Source organism: Acanthochromis polyacanthus, chromosome 17 (genome assembly GCF_021347895.1).
Source record: "Acanthochromis polyacanthus isolate Apoly-LR-REF ecotype Palm Island chromosome 17, KAUST_Apoly_ChrSc, whole genome shotgun sequence".
NCBI lineage: Eukaryota > Metazoa > Chordata > Actinopteri > Pomacentridae > Acanthochromis > Acanthochromis polyacanthus.
The window spans coordinates 6062332-6085226 of NC_067129.1; the positions used below are offsets into that span (position 1 = coordinate 6062332).

General features: G+C 41.1%; 1 protein-coding gene across 1 annotated transcript in view; it reads right to left on the bottom strand.

The window, feature by feature from the left end:
• The window catches only part of LOC110967364 (insulin-like), a 28193-nt gene extending 7568 nt beyond the window's left edge, over positions 1-20625 (bottom strand). The window contains exon 1 of the mRNA XM_051937491.1: positions 20367-20625. The gene's annotated coding sequence lies outside the window, so the exon portion shown is untranslated. The remainder of the gene's footprint in view (positions 1-20366) is intronic.
• Between the last annotated feature and the right edge of the window lie 2270 nt (positions 20626-22895).

The window sequence follows — 22895 nt, forward strand, 5'->3', positions numbered from 1 at the left end:
AGTTTTGGAGTAAAACTGAGGAGACGAGACTCGTCGTCAGAGCGTAACAGAGCGCAAGATGGCGCATTTTGGAGAGAGAAAACTCACCATACCGAGAGGTCTGGTCAACGCTGACAAAGTACTTTGTCAAGTAATGGCTTACTAAGATTCCAAAGAGGAATATTCACCCTCTGATGAAGTTGTTCAGTCGTCCACTGAGACAGAAAGTGACGCTACGTCTGTGCGTAACGGCAGCGGGTCGGTGCGCCATGACAGTCCACAAGCAGCACATACTGGAGCCGATGCTTTGCTTCACGGGGTCTGGGGTGGCAGAAGAGGTAGAAGAGGTGGGTGTAGCAGGGGTGAGGGGGATAGCGGGGATGAAAAAAAACGCGGAAATAGCAGCAGACGCGGGAAAAAATGCACTGATAATAATGGTGGAGGCTGCAGTGGCGTTCACGGCCCCGTCGTAAATGACGATGATGATGGCTGGGTTTGCTTGACAGATGAGGAAGAGTATCACAAGTGGATCAGACATTTTGATAAGCCTGTTGGGTATCGTTGAGACAGGGATCTGCCAAATTCTGAGCCAAACAAAGCCATCTTGATCGATAAACACCAATAAAGTTATGTAATCCATATGTCCACCACCTGGTGACGTCATACTATGCAAATTAGATGAGTGAATTTACTCCCATCACAAACTTTGGGTCATACTGATGATTTTTCTCATTTACAGTTTGCTTTTATCTCTAACCATTTTCAAGTTACAACCTTTTGAAAAAATGATATCAAAACTGAATATTTTATTGAAAAAACTCTGGCGCCTAAAGGGTTAAGACTCTTCTGTAACCCTAACCATGTACTTATTTTAACAATGGCAATGAAGGATTTCTATTACTGGATAGCAGCTAGCAAGCTATCTAGCAGGATGTATTAACAGTGCAGCTGTCTAGTTTTGTGCAAAGGCAGCGTGATACAATGTTCTTCTGTTACTTTTAGACTAGCTGTACCCCGTGTATCCCTGCAATACCTTTTAAAAGTTAATTACAGTATAATTACCAACTAAGCAGCTAACTAACTGGTACACCCTTGAAGGTTTGGTAATTCTGACAATGGTGGATTTTACAGTGTTGTGGGAGCACAGTACGTGTTTTGCACCTTGTTGAACAAAGAATCTGCTCAGTATGCCATAGCACTGGCAGAGTTCTGATAGCAAAGATTTACATAGCTGTGATGGATGCAAAGCAAAAATAATGAGAAAGGAGTACCAAGAAAATTGTTTTCATTTGCATATTATGTGTACAAATGAAATGGCTTTCCATTTCAAGTGACAGCAAATCACATCTCTTGAGGTGACTAGTTAAACAGCTCTAAAATCGAAGCCATGTTTCACCTGTGGAATTGTCCAAAATAAAACTACACTTGTTTTTATGCTAAAGACAGTACGGTGTTGGAGAGAAAAAAAATTAAACAATTATAAGGCTTTTAAACTGAGTAAAGATTGTATTTATATTTTGAAATTGCTCACATGCATGGAAATATTTAGGAGTTGATCCTATTGGATGAACCGGGCTATTAGCAATCAGATGACACAGTCATAACAAGCACAAATAGGCTGTCAAACTGCTGAGCAAACTGGTTTCGACTCAGTGATAAATAGAAAGCATTTGCAGCAACATATGCTAGTATCCATTTGCTTTGGCACAGTTAGAATAGAAAAGTTAATTAGGCTTTCTATATTGAAAAACCTATTTCCGTTTTCCTAGAATATAGCTCTGCATGTGGTCTGCCACGACATATGTGTTGCTCAAGGAGAGACATTTATTTTCATTAGCAGGCAAACCATATTAAAGATAAGCTCATAGACATCTGTATCTTCCATGTAGTGTAAAGCACTAATTAAAATGGATGCAGTTCACTACAGACTAAGTTTAAAAAAAAAAAAAGAGAGAAAAAAACGTAATTACAATTATGGCCACTTGTGTGCAGCCATGAAATGCCTCTGGGTTACGACTCCAATTTGAGGTACATCAGAGGTAGAACAGAAGCTTCAGTGACCTTTCCTTACTTCCAGGGAGGTTGTTACTCGTGTTTATTGCACCTTAACTGAAACACACAGTTTAATTTGTAAGATACTGAACATAGCTTAGAGAGGTTGGGTGTGTACTGTCACAGTGCTCTAACATGACCAACTAATAAAATGATTTGCTTCAATAAACTGCAAGCTTATAAATGTAGATTGCGAGCTTCTGCTGTTTTCAAGTCTAAATGTAATTTACTGCGAGGACTCCGTGTTCTGTGGTGCTCAGTTCCTCCGACTGCCCTATTAAGATGAGCAGTCATTTTAAAAAATTCTTCTCAGAATATTTATCAGAGGTCAAAGCATTCCTGGCAGTAATGAGCAGTACATCTTTGGCTGCAGGTCTGAACAAATATTTGTGTACCATATTTGCTGTCACTGACATATTCTAACATTGACGCAACCTAGATTTTTAATTATCGGTACATGACAAAAACAAAGCATCTCCAGTTATCAAAGCACCCAGCCTTCTCTGCCATTTTTTACTTTATGTTCTTGTCTCCCACAAACAGCACAGAGCGTTATTTCTTAAACCAACACCGTGGACAAAAAAAAAGATGAAAAGTTTGAATAGACCCAGTTTTGCTTTATAAATGCGGATTGGAACATGAGCTAGTGGAATTATCTGTTCATATGATGAGACATATTGTAAAAAAATTACTATGTGATGCTAAAACAGCTTCCCATCACATGTAGGAGTAGCATATTGAGTTTTTCGACTTTCAAATTATGAGGTTTGTGGTATTGAGATGTGTATTTGTCAGTACATTTTAGATTTTACATCATAAAAGTCACTTATTAATTACTAAAATAATCATAAATAAGTTCCGTAAGTCCTGAGGCAGCACTGTTGGAGCTAAAACCTTCTTTATCGTAAACTGGCAGATGAAGCGTACACGAATCAGGAAAAAAATGACTAAAGTTTCTACATGGTGTGTTAATTTCATGGACAACATCTTGGGCAGAGGCTGCAAGTGGGAGACTTTAGTGCTGTTTGAAACTTCCCAGTATATCTGTCAGTCTATCTAACACACTCTTTTCCCTCCTCTTACTTTTGCCACTGCGTGCTGGCGACATGACTGGCTGCAACAACTAATTCCATCAGTATGCTGTCTGTTGTAATAAAAGCTCAGTTCAGTGATGTGCCTGGGTTAAGATTTAATTACCCTTTGAGGTAGGAAGGAATCAACAGAGCATCAGTGTGGGTTTTGTGTGTACGTATGTTTGTTTGAGAGAAAGAGGTGGGGGAGAAGGAACCAGTAGCTCCCACCAACAGCATTCCATAGCACTGCTAAGGGTTTGAGTTTATAATGAACATAATGGGATTTATCGTACACTTCAACAGTTTGTAGGCCTCTATAGGATAATTCTTGACTAGTGAGAAGAAAATAGAGCTCAGGGATTAAATTACCTCGCCGCGGTGTTGGAGAGCATTCAAGGTTGCAGGGTTTGATTCTGGGGAATTATTTATTCATACTGATTCAAGATCCATAAAGCTGTCTCTTGAAATCATTGTGGAGAGCCATGGAGACAAACAAAATGAGGTTGCTAGAGGAGCAGAACATTGCCATGAACTGTTGTGTACATTGGTGCATGCACAATGAACCACAAAACTATACATCACTGGAGGGACCTGCCAGAAGAACCCTTGATGCTGAAGACATCGCCAAAGCAAACTATTGTTATTGAGTTTTCCAGTGCTGTCATCCATATATCTCCACTGTTTCAGCCCACACAGGGCATTGAGAAGTGTATACTGCATTACATACACACTGTATATGAAGTTTTTGCTTTTTTTCCCAGACAGTTATTCTTACAACAAGCACTGAATGGTGTAACACTGGACTCATTTTGTTTGCATTCAAGTGGATTTGAGATTTTTACAAGTCCATTTGTTTCTTATTTACCATTATTCTGACTTAAGCTCTTTCCATTTTCAGATTGCTGGACATGATGACACAAATATGAAATATAAAAACTCTATGACAATAGATTTTTTGACATTTCCGGTTGTATTTTAAACTTGTGTGGTGTTTTTATGTGTGATATACAGACACAGGTGATTTCTTTTGCATGTCAGAGGTATACATGTTCTTTAATGCAGATTGCAGAGAAGGATTGCTGACACTCAGGTAGAACATTTAGGTAATGTGCTAAATTTACTGACCTTCTCACTTCAACTGCCCCCTTTTCCTTCCATCTTCCTCCTCTAACCTTTTTCCCTGTCCTGTTCATCAGCACAAACTAGCACAGGCGTGAACGTGTACAGGACACACTGGAATAGTGGTGTGTGGATTGGCCTAAGCCACTTTGTTTCTCATTTACAGAGTCGGGGCAGTTTTTTCCCCCAGTGTGCACACAGAACGGACATGCAGCGGACCGTGAAGAGATAACTAAATGTGACAGAAAGTGTATTGGATTAGAATCGCATACTCCACCTTTAAGTTGTCTTCTTTGTAGGGCTGGGCGATATGACCAAAATTTTATATCCCGACATAGCTCATTTTATATCCCGATACGATATACATAACGATATAGCATATTTTTGGTAAATTCAATGAATGAATGGGACCGGGCAGCGGCATACCTTACAAAGTATGGTAGTCTGATCCTTGTCAGTCTTTTTAAATCCAAACCACCGCTAGAAGTTCCCCCTCTTTTAGGTACAAGCTCGTCGGTTTGAGCTGGTTGTTCGTGGGCATATTTCCAAGTTTGCATGTAATTATAATCAACGTTGTAGGAGAGAGGAATAACGTTGTGGAAGTGACCAAAAAATGAGTATAAAACACCCAAAATATGTTTTTGAACTAGAGGCTAAATGCTGTGGTTTATTTTAGTATGACAGTGAAAAAAACATTTTCATTTATATTCCGCTCCGTAAGTCTGGATGGGATCTGTAGTGATTTTGTGCATGCGCGATTCATCTGCCGTCTGGCCGCGGAGTGATCAGACACTGGGACTGCTGCGGGGTTACTGGACTGACGGCCTGTGCTTTGGGAGGGGGAGGGAGAGGCTCACAGCAGCACCTGCTGCTTGTTGAGGACAGTAACTGCAGAATGATCCGGGTTTTCCTGTCAGAGTCTCTAAAACGGCACAAAAAGTCGCTAGATTTGTCGCCTCGAGTAATCGTCTGAGCATGAAACGGCATCAAAAGCGGAAGTGAGCGTGCAATGCAACAGAAATCACCATTCGAATGGAGCGCGGAACACCGACGGACGTTGGTGCATATATTATGTATGTACGATGCAGCGCGGATGTCAGCTTTTAGATACAGCTGTATAGTAAATGCTGAAATCCGTGTTTACGATAGATCGCGGATGTCCACGCTGCATCATGCATACATAATACATGCACAATGCAGCGCCGATGTCCATCCGTGTTCCGTGCTCTGGTCGGATGGTGATTTCTGTTGCATTGCGCGCTCACTTCCGCTTTTGATGCCGTTTCATGCTCAGACGATTACTCAAGGCTTCGTTAGCTGCAGCCCTACCAGTCGCTTTTGACAAAAAAAGTCGCTAGGACGCTTTGGAAAGTCGCTAGATTTAGCGAGAAAGTCGCTAAGTTGGCAACACTGCCGTGTGCCTGGGCTTGCCGTAAGGCACGTCGGTGACGTAAAATACTGCCGTAAAGCGTGTTTTGCGACACCGCGATATAAACAATAGGATCTTCACATAAAACGATAGACATTTTCTATCGTCCAGACGATATCTATCGTCATATCGCCCAGCCCTACTTCTTTGCGAATGTAGGTCTAACAGTGCAGCAGTATGGGACTGACCTTTGAAATAACACATTTTCAGATTTGTTTTTAATGCTGTGCTGGAAATTACAAGACTGACTGTACTCACTTCCTCCCTCTGTTTTGTCACTGAACACTCCATACTGCATGTAGATGTGAATGTTTGTGTCAGTCTGCATTTGTTCATCCTAACAGAGTGCAGATCTATATAGAGCGGTGTAGCTATACAGCTCACAGCCTTATTCTGTAGAGTATATACGGACTGTGCACATCACTGTATAAAGTGATTGTTTGTTTTGGAGCTCCGGAGTGACTCATGCATTAGTCATGTCCTTGGACTGTGCTGCCTGAGTAGAAAAGTTGTGTTGCATGGTTGTGAGTTGAAAGGCAGTGAGAGCCCTTGAGCATGGAAATGCTGTAATTGATATGAGGGAGTGTGGGGCCCAAATACAATACTATTGTCATGGTGTGAGAGCCTGTGTACTCATATCTATATGTGCATATGTATCTGTGAGCTGGTATGCATGTGCGAGTCTGCTTTCTTGGCAGAGACCAGCTGCTCACAGCAGCTACAAAACTGGCTGTAGGCATGTAATTATTCACATCAGCAATTCGTATGGATGGAAAATGGAAATGAAAAACGCCCCTGGACCAGCATTTGCAACACATCACACATGGGTGTGTGTCTTCCAATTTTCAAATATTTTTATTTAATTTTTTTCGGAACTTGGTCAGCTGTGAATGGAGATGTGAGCTCTGCTGTAGTGTTTCAATTCACTGTCACAGCTGATGATGATATATTGAGGTAGAATGAACTGCAGAAAATCTCAATGCTTTGAAAATAGCACAACTTCTGTGCAGCACTATACAGCTGTGTGTTGGATGTCCTTGGCAATGTACAATACACGGATTTACCAGTGAGCCAAACAGTTGCCTATGGAATCACACAAGAACTTAAAGCTATGGGGTTCTTGAGAAAAAATAAATATCTTTGTTGTTTTCAATAGCAGAATATTCACAAATGATTCTTCTTGTTTATTTTTTACAGGCAGCCAGTTATGTATAGAGACAGCTAAAGACAGAAGAAAATTGTGGAGAAAAAAGAGGAAGAAAAATAGCATGGGGCACAACTTCAACCAGCTGAACTTCTGGGATGCCCCCCAAAAGATGATGTTTGACAAGCGTAGCACACATTCTGAGGCATATCAGCCCTCACACAAACAATCAGATATGGAGCTCAAACGAGACGATCAGCTGGATAATTAGGATCCTAAGTGTGAAGTCTAAACTCTAAATTTCCATTCGTTACATTATGTCACTCCGTGTGTGCTTTAAACCAGAGAGCACGATTGCACAATGCCCAATACTTTAAGTCAGTTTAATTGGAATGTGATTCAGTTTCACATTAGAAAAATTACATGAATATGAAATCCAGTCCTCTCTGGAGTTTTAAGCCCTTGTTCAGTCAAATATAAACCATTAAATGGGTCCACTATTTACTTGTGCTATTTTAACTTTTCTTTGGCTCAAACTTTTTAGCATTTCTTATTTAGTTCATACTGTCCAATGTCTGACAACACTTATTTTATATAGAAACATCAGAATTTAGGATTCATTTCTCAGGCACTCATTTGGTTTAATACTGTCAGTTTTAAGCACTTCAGTGAGGAGGTATGTGAACTTCACCTTTTTGTCTCGAAACATTTCCTGTTCCAACCTTGACCACATACAGTACAGAAAAACAACAATGTCAGAGTGCATGGCTGAGCATTGTTAATTGGAGCCTCTCTGTTTAGGAAAAACCCCAGCTTTCCAGGTGAGTGGGTGAACAACAGCATAATGCCATAATTAGGGAGCTGCAGCTTACAACTATCTCACCGTTTCGCACTGATCTGACTATTAATCATCAACATTCTGAGTGAGCAGTAACAGACACTGAATGTTCAGATAAAAACATAGATTTTTTTGGGGTTTTGCTCTTTGTGCTCTTGTTTTATTGAACATATTTAGATACACACATGCATTTCAACACGGTCTCACGGGGATTCGTGAAACATTTTGAGTGAGAGTGGGAGGAGGAAAGACCCTTCACGGCTAAACACCCTAATGGCAGATGATTTTCTCCATGAAACAGTGCTGCACTTCAAGCTGCAGTGTGGATGAGCAATGACTCACACATGAATGAGTAGCATAAACAAGCAGAGCACCAGCGATGTCAGTCAAGACAGAGTCTTACACAAAGCAGTCCTAACAACAGACGGAAGCAGAAAGAGAAAAGAGGGGACACTAAAACGTTAAGTCTATATGACAGATTTCATCTTAGCCCGTGCTGCGGTGTTGATTTTTTGGTTTCGTGATGCAGTCTCGCCCCTCATACAGTACAACTGACAACCATTTAAAAGGAGCTAAAATGCGTTGGCACTTTCATCAGGTTGGCCGCAGAGTGAAAAATGCTGTCTGGAAAAGGAAAGTGGTCATGACATTGACTATGCCACAATCAATCTAATTTGAGCCTGAGATTGTGATGCAGAGTTTACAGTGAGCTTTCTCTAAAGTTGGTGTTGAGTGGCTCAAAGTATCGCTGTCTCCCGTCTGGCACAAATTATTGCCTTTCACTTATGCTTTGGCAGCTAAGAAAATAAGGTTTGCACTTCTGCACTTCTTGCTCGCCCAATAAAAAAGGCATCTCTTCACAATACACTGTGAAGCATTTGTTGAGTCATTCATATTAATAACTTGCCAGCTGTAACTGCACACATTCAAAGGATAAAATAAGAAAGAACCGGATGATGATCAAAGAGAACAGGGCTGTTATCCCTAAACATATCTAGGTATAGAAAGCAATTGCAACTCTGTTTCCCTGTTTGTTTTAAAGTGCTCCAACAGTCAGACCCATTTAAAGACCTGGGCAGCTGATTGCAAGGCCACCTGCACCGAGAGTAGGGGGGGACTACTTACCAGTGTCAGGTTCCATTTGCTGCCTGGGCACAGTTGGTAGGTTACGAGGACAGCTGACCTCAATAGTCAAATGAAGGGTGCAGCGAGAGCGGCTGCTTGTTGACTGGTAGTGCAGATCGCTACAAGTGGGTGAGCACACATTGTTAGATAAACGCACACAGAGACGATCACAGTCACAGGCCTGCTCGTGCAAATATTTGAGAGCGTGAACCAAGGACATGCTGCTGAATGTTAAAATGTACAAAAGCGGGAAATTATTTCCCTCTGCCTCCAGTTTTATCTGTCTGCACAGTCACATGACCGGACAAGAAATCCGACAGAAACTGAACACAATCCATGGATAAACACATTCAGTTATAGCTGTCCTTGACACATTCAGTCTGTGGTGCAAACACAGCCAGTTTTCCACACAATAGATAAATATGAGGTTTGTGAGACAATGGAATCATTCTGCTTTGGACAAATTGTAAGAAATACCTATTGCCTGCTGCTTTAGACCAAACAACTCTTTGTGTCCTTATCTTTATGAACCATACTTCCCTACAACACTTAAAATTTGTCATTTGGTTATGTTTACTGTGAAGAAGCAGCCCCAGAAAACAACTGCTTTGTGTTAGCACTAACAAACTCAATTCTGATACAGCTGCAGTCGAGTAATCAGACAACGGGAAGGATTCTATCTGTTAGATAAACAAACAGTAAAGCCAGATTACATGGATGAACTGTTTCATGTGAATCTGTCACGCTTGTGTGGGCGATTTGCTGTAAAGGCCAACTCAAGCTATATAAAGAGGAAATTACAGAAGACAGATACTCTGAGCGTCTATTGTCATCGTTTATGGTAATGAATAATTCAAAAAACAATCTTTGGTGTTAGAACTTTCAGACAAGGACTGACTGTGGTGCACATATTGATAAAATCAGATTTTTTTTCCCACCAAATTCTTTTGCTTTGGCATTCAAAGTATGAATTCTATATTCATTTAGTTGCCCAAAGAAGCAAAAAACTGTTAATTTTACTCTGCAACTACCTGTTTTTGCTTCATTTTTTTCCCAGAAGCCTAATTCCTCTCACATCTATGTGCCAAAATATGATGATATGTAACACTGCAGTTGAACGGCAGAGCATTTCAGACTAAAGGTGGAGGTGCAAAAGTCCCTATGACTTTGCATCACTTAAAAAAAGCCAGCAAAGGATAATACTGCACTGTGAGAAGTCAGATTAGTACAACCAAGGGGTATCATGGATGAGCTTACAGATGCACCTGACTGCATTTATAAAAAGAATTATCTTATCTTTATTCAGAGGTAAAATCCCACTATTTCAAGTGTACAATTTATCAAGCAGTGGAGCTATGCAGCCCACAGGCATGAGAAAGCATGATGAATGCCGAGCAGAGGCACAAGCAGTTCACTTAGTCTTTCCAATGGTAATTATAACAGCATAATAGGTCCCCGGAGACTCGTTGAAATTACTGGCCGGGACACACAGTGTCAACAAAACAATCATCCTCCATAGATCACTGCTACTAGCAGTTTGAGAAAGGGAAGGAAACAAACTCCTCAAAGTCATAAGGAGTGCCATTCAAGAAGCACAGCTGTGTCAAAGGCAAGGAAAAGACAAAGCAGGAGGAGTGGAAGCACGAGAAACGCTGCAAAGGAAGCAAGTTTTAAATGTAGAAAAGTGTGCAAAATGTCGTCTTTAACTGGACATTTAACACATCAATAAAATGGCCTAAATATTCTCCGATTAATGCACTGTACTTGAATGGCAATAAAGCAAATCAAGAAGGATCAATGCAAACCTCTTGGATATATTATCTTGACAAACAATTTTTAAAAGTGCTACAGATACGCACACAGACACACCTATAAAGGAGATGTATATACTGCATATATGTAAGCCTTCAAAACACTTCTACTCTGTATTTCTTTTGAATATCGCTGCTGTAGATAATTGGCTATAAACCTCTAAACACAGTGAGCATTACTTCGTTTTTCCACAGCTCTGTTCAGCCCTGTGGTCCTTCTGTGACTTTGTGAACATCATTATACTGACTGCAAATTGCCACAGAGCTCTTATATGTATTGGCATAAGGAGTTAGCAATAGCAGAAAAGGAATATAGCTTAAAACTTGCCAGTGAAGCAGCTGTTCAGGGATTTGATAAGACTGTTCCAGATTCACCAGTGCAATGGTCACTAATTGATGTCTAGTTACCAGTTTTCTTTCACTGGAGGGACTGACTTCGACAGGTAATTTCTTTTGAGGTACAATAAGTGATCTTTGCACTTCATTTAGCACCAATAGCTCAGTGTGTACTAATGATTAACATAGTATAATTAATCTCTTGAACACGGCAGGAAGAAAATAGAGATGGCTGTTCAGACTCAAAAGGAAGATTATATTTTTTCTTGAAAATTGACATCTTAGCAAAGTCTTTGCAAGCTTGGAAACAGTATTATCGCCTCATTAATTGTTTAATGGTGCAAGAATGAAAGATCAGAACCCAGTTTCATGCTACTCAGTCAGCAAGAGGGTTAACTTTGATGACATTAATGTGGATTTAGCTCGAAATTTTCTTCTCAACCTTTAAAGAAGTAGAAAAAAAGTAAGGGCCTCTTGCTAGTCTTACTGGCATTTAATAGATTTGGTTTTCTAAGATTGTGAGATGCAGGTGAAACTTCAGAAAGCAAGTAAACTTTTAGTCGATGTTCTTGTTTTTCATGTTTTTACAGTCTGACTGTAACTTGTATCTGATACCATATCTGTTTAAATATGGCACACTAACTATTCATGAGAAAATAATCAAGTTCCATTACTTTTCCAGCTAAATTTAAGATGGATTTGGGTAAGAGAAAGATACCAATAAACACAATTTGTTTATTTCTGTGCAAAAACTATGCCTGAGTAAATAGGATTGCTGTTTGTACAGGTGTTGCTGCAAGTGGGTAATTCTATTTTGTATCTAAAAAAAAAAACACCCCGTCTTGTTGGCACACAGAATTCGCTTTGCACTGCTAGAAATAAACAGTCGAAGGTGGAAGTCAAGTCCCTGCATCAATCGGGCTCAGCTCTATTTGCTGTTACGGCTGACTCCGTTCACTGGTGAATTTTTCTTTTGTCCAAGCCAGTATTGTTGCTTCCAGCTGGGTCAGTCTTAAAGCTGCTGGATTGGTGCTACACTTAACTGCTGCATTTACCACCAGTCTCCCAGCAGTTTTTCTAGCATTTTTTCCACCATTTTGGCAGCATTTTAGAGGCAGGAAACTGCTCATTGTTAAACTGTTAAAGTATAAGAAGATGTTTTTTCCACCCAAAATATATCCTTCAGTGAAGCATCGATTTTCACCATCTGACAGTAAGACTAATCCATCCACTTATTCATCCATTTTCTGCTTCTTAACCAGAGTCGGGTCGCAGTGGCTGCAGGCTAAGAAAGGTAGGCCAGACGTCCCTCTCCCCAGCTCTGTTTTCCAGCTCCTTGTGAGGGATCCCCAGGTTTTCTTAAACCAGATTAGATTTCCAGCTTGTTCTGGGTCCCAAGCTGGTTAAATCCGCCCAGAAAGCTTCCAATTAGATCCACAAACCACCTCAACTGGCCAGTTAAATGTGAGCAAGCAACAGTTAAGTAACAGTCTAAGGCTGAATACAGTCACACTATTGGAGGAAACAACACTTTGGCTGCTTCTATTCCTGCTCTCAGTACTTCCCTCAAAGCTCATGACCACAGGTGAGCATTTGAATGTAGCTCATATAGTAAATTAAAAGCTTTGCCTTGGCTCCCTCTTCACCACAACAGTCTGACATACTGCCGACATTATTGCTGATACCAAATACTGTCAAGAAAAATGTGTAATTTTACAGTATTTTCTGTCTTTACTACAAGACAAGACAAGACAAGACAAGATAATCCTTTATTACGCCCCTTGTCCGGGGAAATTTCCCATGTTACAGCAGCATGTATCATACAGTAGAGGAACAATAAACAACAATATAATGATAATCATAATAACAATCACAATATTTTCAGGAGTGTAGGATGGAAAAAAGTGGCTTATGGAATGATGTGAAGTACGAGAAGATTCAAATAGTCTACTCTACAAACTGTTTCTGCATTATTGAAGCACAGGGAAATATTAGGAAAATAACAAAAATGAACTGTGAATTTACATGTCATGTAAAATAAAAGAAAAACTAATCTATATATTTTCAAACTACTTCAATAATAATAATTATAATAACAATAATAAGGATAGATTTTTTTTTCATTTTCCATTATCTCACAGCATTTCTGCATGCCCAGCTGGTACATTATTAATGTGTTCTTACTATTTTTAATTGTTTACTCATGAAGATGATCCTAAATTCCTTCACCTGAGGCAGCAACTCACTCCCCGCCTTGATAAAGACATCCCTCTTTTCCCAGTAGAGAACCGTGCCCTCAGACGAGGTGCTGAGTGTCACCCTACCAACTTCGCACTTGACTCTAAACTGCCTGAATGCATGCTGCAGATCATGGTCTGATGAAGTCAACAGAACCACATCATCTGCAAAGAGCAGAGCGGCAATTCAGAGGTCCCCAAACTGTACACTCTCCTCCGGCTGTGCCTTGAGAGCCTGTCCATGGGAATCATAAACAAAATTGGCGACGGGGAGACAATCCTGACAAAGGCCTGCTGAGAAACACAGACACAGCTCTCACTCCAGTTATTAAAGGACACGGTGGGTTGTATCTGCGGTGCTGATACCCCACACTGCCTCGGTGCATCCCACAAGGCTCCCCGAGGGACATAGTCGTGAACCCTCTCCAAACTCCCATGAAGCCTCTGGTAGCCCTGTAGTATCCCTGCTCCACTGCCAGGATGCACAACACGTACTACTTGCATGTACTCACAAACACTTTGGCAGATGCCTTGTCAGCATTAGACCTGAACAAATTCAGACGGTCTCATTTTTCTAGTCTGTAAGTTCAGCATGTTTTCTGATTTTCTCTAAATTACGCTATTCCTCTCCTGGCTGCTTATCTGTTAATAGCACAAGTCTCAATGTTATTCAAGGGTTTCTCTTTATCTATTGTTTTCTACCCTAAAGAACAAGGCAAAATAACACACAGCAAGTTAAGCAGCAAACATAAACTAGACAAAAATATATTTCCCAACATAGCCAATGTTTGTCCTGATGACAGCTCTGCACACTCCAGCAATTCTTTACTAGTAATTAAAAGGAGCACCTCGTCAAGAGTTAATTGGAACAACTTTTTTCCTTCTTCATTTGTCACCATCAGCTTTGTTGTGCTGGTATGCAGCAAACATATTGAATAATATAACTAATACTCCATGTTATAGCCAGAGCCACTCAACAAGCTACACAAATATGTCAGTCCATCATTATTTAAAAGCCTGAAGTTTAGTCAATCCACAAATTCATGAACTTCGAAAGTTTATACAAGTACAATCCCAGAAACTACCAAATGTTATGATAAAAAGATTAAAGTCCTTCCTAGTTTCCAGCTAAGAGACACATCTTAACATACACAGAAGAAACTATGTGGCTCAGGTCGTCATGGTCGGCTTGCTTCAGCAAGGGAGGCCTTGACCCAAGAAACAGATGTTATACCCTGGTATATCTGGTCACAATTGCTGTATTCTTGTGAAACACAGAAAAAGAGAATCGATAAACTCTGCATGGCGAAGCATGGTGGTGTAATGGTAAATGCAGGGCCTGGTAGGTAAATTTGTTGGACATTGATTCAGAATTTAGGACAACATTAAACCAGCACAGTGACCACAAATATCCTGCAGCATTTTGCCATTCTAAGCGGTTTGCAGATATTGGGTTAATACCTTGTTTTTCAACAGGACAGTGATTCAAAACACACCACCCAGGCTATTTAACCAAGAATCAGACTGATAGAGTGATGCATCAGATGATTTGGGATGAGTTAGAACAGAAAGTAAAGGGAAAAATGCTCAACAAACACAGAAACTCCTGCAAGACTGAAAATTAAGCCGCTACCTTCGCCTTTGTGACGATGGTTAAAGTGGTCATATTCATATTAGGGCTGGACCCGAATATCCCGAATATCCGAATATTCGTTCGCTACGGCACTATCCGGATATTAATTTGGTACCTGAATATTCGCCTGAATATGTCTATAACATATACACATGTCTATGTGATCACTCCCTCCTCCCCCCAGACGAAAATATCCGGAGCTCGTCTCTTCCCTGCGCCTTCGGCCCACTTCGGCTCATCCCGCCGTGTTCTTTGGCTCATTTCGGCTCCTCCATTCGTGTTTGTAAACACCACCCGATTGGCCGGGTGGCTGCCGACTCTGACGTCATGCTTCACTTCATTGCATAAACACAACACAAAATGCTGAAGACCTCTGCTGTTTGGGAATTCTTCAGTTTAAATGAAGACACACGAAGGCAACAAAGGTCGGTTTACACTGGGTTCAATCTGTCATCAGTAAATGGTGGCCAGAGCGGTCTAAAAATGAGAAAGGATCCAAATTTTCGGGTCGTCTCTGCCACAAGCCGCCGCCACTACTGCACCTCCCCCCCCCCCAGACAAAACCACAGTGAAAATACCCATAGCAAAATACCAGCATGCATACTGAAACAACTATTTTTCTCTGCTATTCCTCATTTCTGCAGTCATGAGTTTTCCCCCCATCCAGCCACTGCACTCCTTCATCTCTCCTTCTCTTGTTTATCCTCCTGTCCTTCCTAACCTGGTGGGATTTGCTCCTCTTGGATAGGCCCAGAACCAGATGGTGCTCAAAGGCTTAAAGGTTCTGACTGGCACCGTTTCTGATTTGTGCTTATCTGGCTGTGAGCTGCCTCGCGTGCTGCTGAAAACATCCGGGCCAGTGGTTCATGTCTGTTTATGCATAGCGCAGCTGACCTTTGGGATCCCGGCCTTCCAGTCTGCTGCACTGGGGACAAGCCGCCTGCCCCAAGTGCTCGACGATGCAAGGCACTTGATACTTGATAAAACCTTGACACCACATGCATACATGTCTGTGGGTGTATGCGCTCTATACACACTGGGAATAAACGGCAGGGCAACTGACATGCACATTGTGTAGTATGGTGTGTCGGACAGAATTGTTTTTGTGTATGTCTGTTGGGGAGACAGTGGACACAAATACAGAAACCATTGGGACACACATACTGACACAACAGGGAAAAAAAATAAATAAAAAAAAGGAAACCACTGAAAGGGTATATTTAATATCATGCTCACCAACTCTGAACAGTATCTTCCCTTATCTGCCTCGTCATGCAAACAGCTGTGGGTGTTCATACTGCATGTGTTTTTGAAGAAGTGCGTGATAAGAAAAGGAAAGAGGGTAGCTAAAAAAAACAGGGACGTGACAGAGATACTAAATAAGTCGGGTGGTCTCCTTCAAAAGACACATACCATGGCAACCAGGTGATGAAACCAAAAGGGGGATTTCATGTTCCAAGACTTGCCATATCTTTAATACCTCACTGACTGATTTAACTAAATGGAGCATATAAATGCGTGTTTGCCATCCTAGCATTCAGTGACAAAGCTGAGTCATTCCTGACCTTTTTCCTTTTCATGAGTTACATTTTCATTTTCCATATGTTCAGCCATGAATGCACACATTCAGGCAGTTAAAGATTTAGTAGGTGACTAGATGACAGGATAAGGATAGAACAGATAAGATCTTAATAATCCTCAAAACAGTATAATTTTGTAATAGTACTGGGCAACAAAATCATAGCAATACGTACTGGTGATAGACACTTCTCAACAGAAATAAGAAAGAAGTTTGATGTAATGTTTGATAGTGCCTGATAAATGCATTAGATATAAACTGACAGTAAAGCATATAAAGAAAACAAAATGCTCACTGACATGAACAAACCCAAAGCATGGTTCCTCCCTGGCTCAAAAACAAACTACAACATTCCTTGAAAATGTAGTCTCTTCACCCCCCCCATTACTTTTACCACGGCTTCTGCAGGTCTCCCCCAAGGTGCACTAGTCCACAGAAATCTGGGTTGGTAGTTTTAGAGACAGACCTGACTTCAGATCGACGACGATGAAGTTATTTTTTTTTTGGTATTTAGCAATGTGTCAGTGTGAATTTTTCACCCACAGACCCAAAGTGGGCTAATCCAGTCATGAGTATTGTCAACAATATAGGTTTGGACCTGCATCACTCTACACAATTTTAAATCAATTTGGGATAAGCCTGTAGGTGACACTGCTCTCTGTGAAGATTTTTGACTTTAAAGTGTGACTTTCAGTGTGTTTTCTGATAAAATATGCTGTGGATAGAAAGGCAGTGACAGAGGAGCAGAGGGGAAAAGATGAAGAGAATCACAAGAAGAAAAGTAGGTGTTTTCCTCAGCTAATCGTCTCTTAAAGTGATTGATTTCTGTTTAAGAAGTCGAACTCTTCGTCAAGGACAATGCCAACCCACTGACTCCGAAAACAATGCCATGTTTGTATCTCCAAGGATGTGTGCATTTGTGTGTGTCATTGTGTGCACTTTTGCCTATGTGGCAGTTACCTAGACTTAATTTTGCCCTAGTTTGCTCAGCTGCACAGTGCTTCTATAGTGTCCATACTCATGAATCAAAGCTGACGAGAGCAAGCCATCTCCTGTGATTGGAGGCAGAGAATTAGCTGCCCTTCACAGACAGGACTCCTTAGAGTCGTGTGCAGGTTATCAGCAACGCATTTGTGATTTCTCTAAGGGGATGTGGAGACATATAGCACATGCTACATGCCTTCTATGTACAGTATTGATCACATTGTGTAGAATTCTGGAAGGCTGTGTGTATATATGGCCGCCTTTAGGCTGTGCACATGTTCAGTGTGTATGTATGATACTGCCCTGAATACAGTGGTTACGTGTGTATTTGGTTGGAGGGGAGTGACACGTGGATCAGGAATTAATATCATGAGAGGAAGGACATTTTCAGAAAAAATAAGGTTCTCACTTCAAGGGCTGCTTGAGGTATAAAACGTGACAGATAAAGAATAAATAAATAAAAATCTGGTTTCAGTGTGCAAACTCCTGAAGGATGGTTAGATGTATAAATAAGTATGAAGGTCAGGGATTCATTTAGGAACTAGAGTGTATTATTTCAGTGAGGATCTTTACAAGTGTAGGCACTAATGCACATTTTGTCAAAGAGAAAAGACAGGAGAGGAAGGCCTTTTCCTTCAGCACTGTTCGTCCTCATATGAACTCAGGCCTCGAGTGCTTCACACTCATCTTCGTCTTCCTCTATCTGTCCCATCACTGAAAAGCCTTTTCCCTTTCCTCTGTTACTCATATCAATCTATTTATAGTTTAAGGATTTGACTCCTTTCCTTTGACTTTCCATGCCACTCCATCAACCATTTTCTTTCCTTTTTATCTTCTTCTCAACATATCCACATTTATCTCCCACCTATTCTCTATCTCTTGCACACACAAACACACACAAATGTATCCTTTAGCTCATTCGTGTTCCCATCATGGACAACATATTTCCCATTCCCCGCCCATTAGCAACTGAAGGTCATCCTAATGGGGGCACTGGCAGACCAGTGGAATTGCAATTTAAGAGAAAGACAATTAAGACATTGATAGGGCAACCCCACTCACCTCTGACACATACACACCGACACACACATTGACACACACAGAGCATTTAGCAGCAATCATTCAACTCCTCTCACAAAATCCCTGCCTTGATCGCCATTATTCTCCCATTCTCAGTTGTTCCATCTGCCATCAGCCATTCTCTCGCTCAGCCACTCCATCTGTCCTTTTCTCAGTCTCATTGACCGTTTCACTCATTAGCTTCTTACTCACACTTGCCCACAAGTGGAGATCGCCAGTGCTTAGTGTTACAAATAATTGCTTATTTGCAACTGGAGAACAGGGTATATACAGTGGGCGATTTCAGCTATAAGCACGAATTGCAACACTGAAAATTTTGTACATAATTTAAATATAGCAATCACTTACCTGTCCAGACATTCCATTCCTTAGGAAGTGCCTCAGTTCAGTTCACATTACTGTGTCTGGTTAGATTGAGCCAACAAAAGCACTCTCATTAAGGTAAGGGAAAGTTAATGACTTGGTTAACTCTCCAATAAAGAAAATATGTTCTGTCTGCTTCAAGTGCCTTTTGACTTTTCCAGGGTTTAACCAAGGTCTTATTCTTCTCCTAGCATTATTCAACTGATGTGAGAGCCTAAGCATCGGGGGTTAAACTGGGTTAGGACTCACTCCCGGCACAGCCAGCCTTCACTGTCATCAGTGGATGCTTTACTTTACTACATCTATCGTCTGCAGCGTTTATAGTTTTATAGTACAGTTTCTAATAATTTAAATAATGACTGAAATATGTTTCCACTTGCACCAAGAGATTTATTAAGTCCAATATGGTGTATCAGTAAAAATCAGTTGTTTCATCAGGTTTCCCTTCGTACTGTCCGTGGATTTCACCTTGCAAATCAATGTCCTCTGTTATCAGTCAGACGGCACAGATAGATGGACGCAAGGTAGAGAGAGAAATAGCCGCATGCAGAGATGAGACCTCATTAGTTTTCTGTGCATCTGTCAATCACAGGCCGACCCTTTAATGTGTACAAAACGTTTCTGATTCAAATGTTTGGAGAAATATTTCACCCGTCACTATTGCTGAAGCACGTACACACACAAACACACATCCATTCCCCAGCATTACAAATCATGATTTAACCCCTGCTAAGCTAACCATAACAAGCTACTAATGGTTACATTTTGATATGAGTGAAAACCGCACTGCAAGAGGTCACATTAAATCCGTCATTAAATGTTTTGCGGATATGCTGTGTATGGGCATCCGCAAAGACGCATTCAAAACAGCTTTATCATATGTTGATCTGAAAAAGATGCAATTTAGAGTACTCGGACTAGTAGTACAAAAACAGAATTTTGAGGAGACGTGGCTGCTAAAAGTGAACATAACAATCATGAATTGAACTTGATGGTGGGTGAGTGTAAAGAAATCAGAACTGGTGTTACATCAGACCTTTTTGAGGTTCCAGTGAAAAGCTTAAAAGCGGCGTTTTCGACCAGTTGTAAATATTCTACAGATGTCTTGCCAAAATAGGAGAAAAGGTAGCATTTGGAACAAACTGAGCGGAAAAACAAGCATGAATAACACTCAGCTTAAGACACAATAAGCCTACATTTAGCAATGTTCCTCAGCTGAATAAAAGAGGGATAGAATCACAAACACTTGCAATGCTAGTCAAAGACTGTGCCTGGTCTACAGGGAGAAGCACAAGCAGGAACAGCCACCACTAAGCTGTTAGATTTCATTTTGCCTCACAATATATTAGTGCGTGCCACTCTTCCTACCACCGTTAAGTATGAACAAACAAATTTAGCAGCAGCGGGACATGATGATGCTCATCCATGTGCAAAAATGGAGCTAAAACAATTTATTTTGCCAACACAGTCCAGCATATCCAACACAAACTATGAAAACATGATAAAATTGTGAAATCCACTTTTATGCATGACAACAACTGTGCCTGTAAAGATCATTTAGACAGTGAAGGAATTTATTCTCACCAAACACAAGTGGCAACGCAGACCTCGTTCAGCACTCATGACTGAGCCTCATTTTGATGGAAATTGTACAGTACATACTCTAATGATGAAATGGAAGCAACAGAGGAAGGACACGGATGCTAAGATATGTACATAGATTATAGCTTCTGTGTTCCATCCAGCCTGTAGGATAAATCCCTTTAGGTCATGACTCATCTCAGGAAGCCAAAGTAGCGCGCGATGTGGTGTTTTCCGGTAACTCATACAACACCCAGTGACGACTGCCTTAATTTGGAAGGCTGTCGTGCTGAGTCAAGGGAGTCAGGGAAGAACAGCGTTCTTAGATTTCAGCGTGCGTTTTGCGCATGCGTGTCAGTGTGTGTCTGTTTACATGCTTGCACTTAGCACAGTCCCAGCTGATGAATAGTTTAGCAGCATTTCATTCCAGCCCATTTACAGGCGTTACATGTCTCCCTGGTTTCTGGGTTCCTTCTAATCTCATTAAAGCTGTCAAGAAGGGGAAAAAAAGCTTTCCATGAGGAAACACGGCAGACTGAGATAAAGTTGCTGTCATAGCCCTTTATTGGATATAAAGTGTGATAGTGTTTGGTCAGGTTAAATTATCGGTGCTGGCGGGTGTCGAGAGTTGTGTGTGTGAGAGAGAGAGCTTTGTCTCTGCATGAGGATTTCCATTGACTAGACTTTTACTTCACAGATAGTCAGGAACGATAAAATGATTTGACAAGAGACAGCTGTGCTTTCATCAGCTCTGCATCACCTTCTCTTTCTCTCCATTTAGAGATTAGCCAGATTTATGTGACTTATTAAACGAATTTGAAAGAGGGGCTTTTCATTCTGTCACAGGTAAGTAAAGTGAAGTATTTTCAGCACTTTAAATGGCTGCATTATGGTCAATACCAAGGGATGTTACAGGGTTTTAACACAAGGCAATGATCTGGTTTGGTCTACTGTTCTGTGGATTGAGTTGCTTGTATGTTTTTTATTCAGTGTGCTAAAATGTGAATGAAAGTCTGTCGCAAAGGTAGGAAAAATATGCTGGTCATTGGAAGATTTGTGGATTTTCACACTAGTTAGCAGTGGCAAGAACGTGAATAAATAATGCTCTGTCCAGCAAGGCAGTAAAAATCCTTTAATTTAGGAACTGGAAGGAAAAAGAATGCAAAGAAACATCTATTTAATTCACTTTACATTCACAAAAAGGGGGGGAAAGCATAACATTGATGCAAGAGAGGAATAGCACAGAAACATCTTTAGCAAACACACTTACAAAGCCTGTCTAAAGTTGAATATCACAATACTGTCCACTGTCTGAAAACAGCACAAAGCTTGATGCAGATATTCTATAGTTTAGCTGTTATCCTATATAGCAGCACCTCCATTGGAGATAAACTGTCTGTTTTTCCGGTGTATGACGAGTACAATGACGAGTACATACTCTACAGTGAATTGCTCTTGAACCACTAATGGCCTTTAATGTAAATGGTAAATGGTCCGTATTTATATAGTGCTTTACAAGATACCAGTGTTTCCCCTGGGTTGAAATGGCTGTGAGGTGGTGGGGTCACTTTCAGCTGAAAGTTGTTGATGGGGGGGGGATTATATATACTATCGGGCCATCTCCACTGCAGCCGCGCACCACCCCACGGACGGTCTCGTCGGTCCGACGGGTTTTGCACTGCACTTTTTTTTTTTTTTTTTTTTTGCCGCAGACCAGTGAGGCGGCAATGTCGGCAGAATTTTAATGAGGCGGTGGCCTATATCGACGAGGCGGGCCGCCTCACTGGTTATATGGGAGGGGAAACACTGAGATACGTCACATTCACCCATTCACACACACATTCACACACTGATGGCGGAAGCTGCCATGCAAGGCAGCTAACCACGACCCATCAGGAGCAATTAGGGGTTCGGTGTCTTGCTCAGGAACACCTCGACATGAGCTCGACGGGCCGAGGATCGAACCGGCAACCTTCCGGTTGCAAGACGGCCACTCTACCCACTGAGCCATGTCAATCCTTACATGCTCCCAGATTCTCTCCTGCTCAACTAAAGCCATGGTTCCTTTCAAACAGGCAGCTACAACCAAGTGTCGAATCACCACCATTAATGGGATGACAAAGATGCTCTTACAATCCACTAAGCCCACTAGGTGTCCTGTCTTTACACAGCATTTCAAAGGCAGGAAATCTTAAATTACATGACACCCTCTAAAAAGGTAGTATGTCGCATCTAAAAAATAAAAAAGACCCAAATAAAGAAACATTATGATGTGCTTTGTTTGTCTGTAAAAGGGATTGCACACGTATGCAAACAACCCCTTGAACCAAAAAAACAGTCTTAAAGTCATGTCATCTTTAAAACTTTCAAACGGTCTTTAACCCCTTAAGCTTCAGTGTACCGCCGGCGGTACACCTACTAATTTGCATAGGGATTTCAGGAATGTCCGACGGCTGCAAACACGATTATACAAACACTATACACCGATGGAAAGCTTAGATTCTCATGAATCCGCCGGCATAAACCACTTTC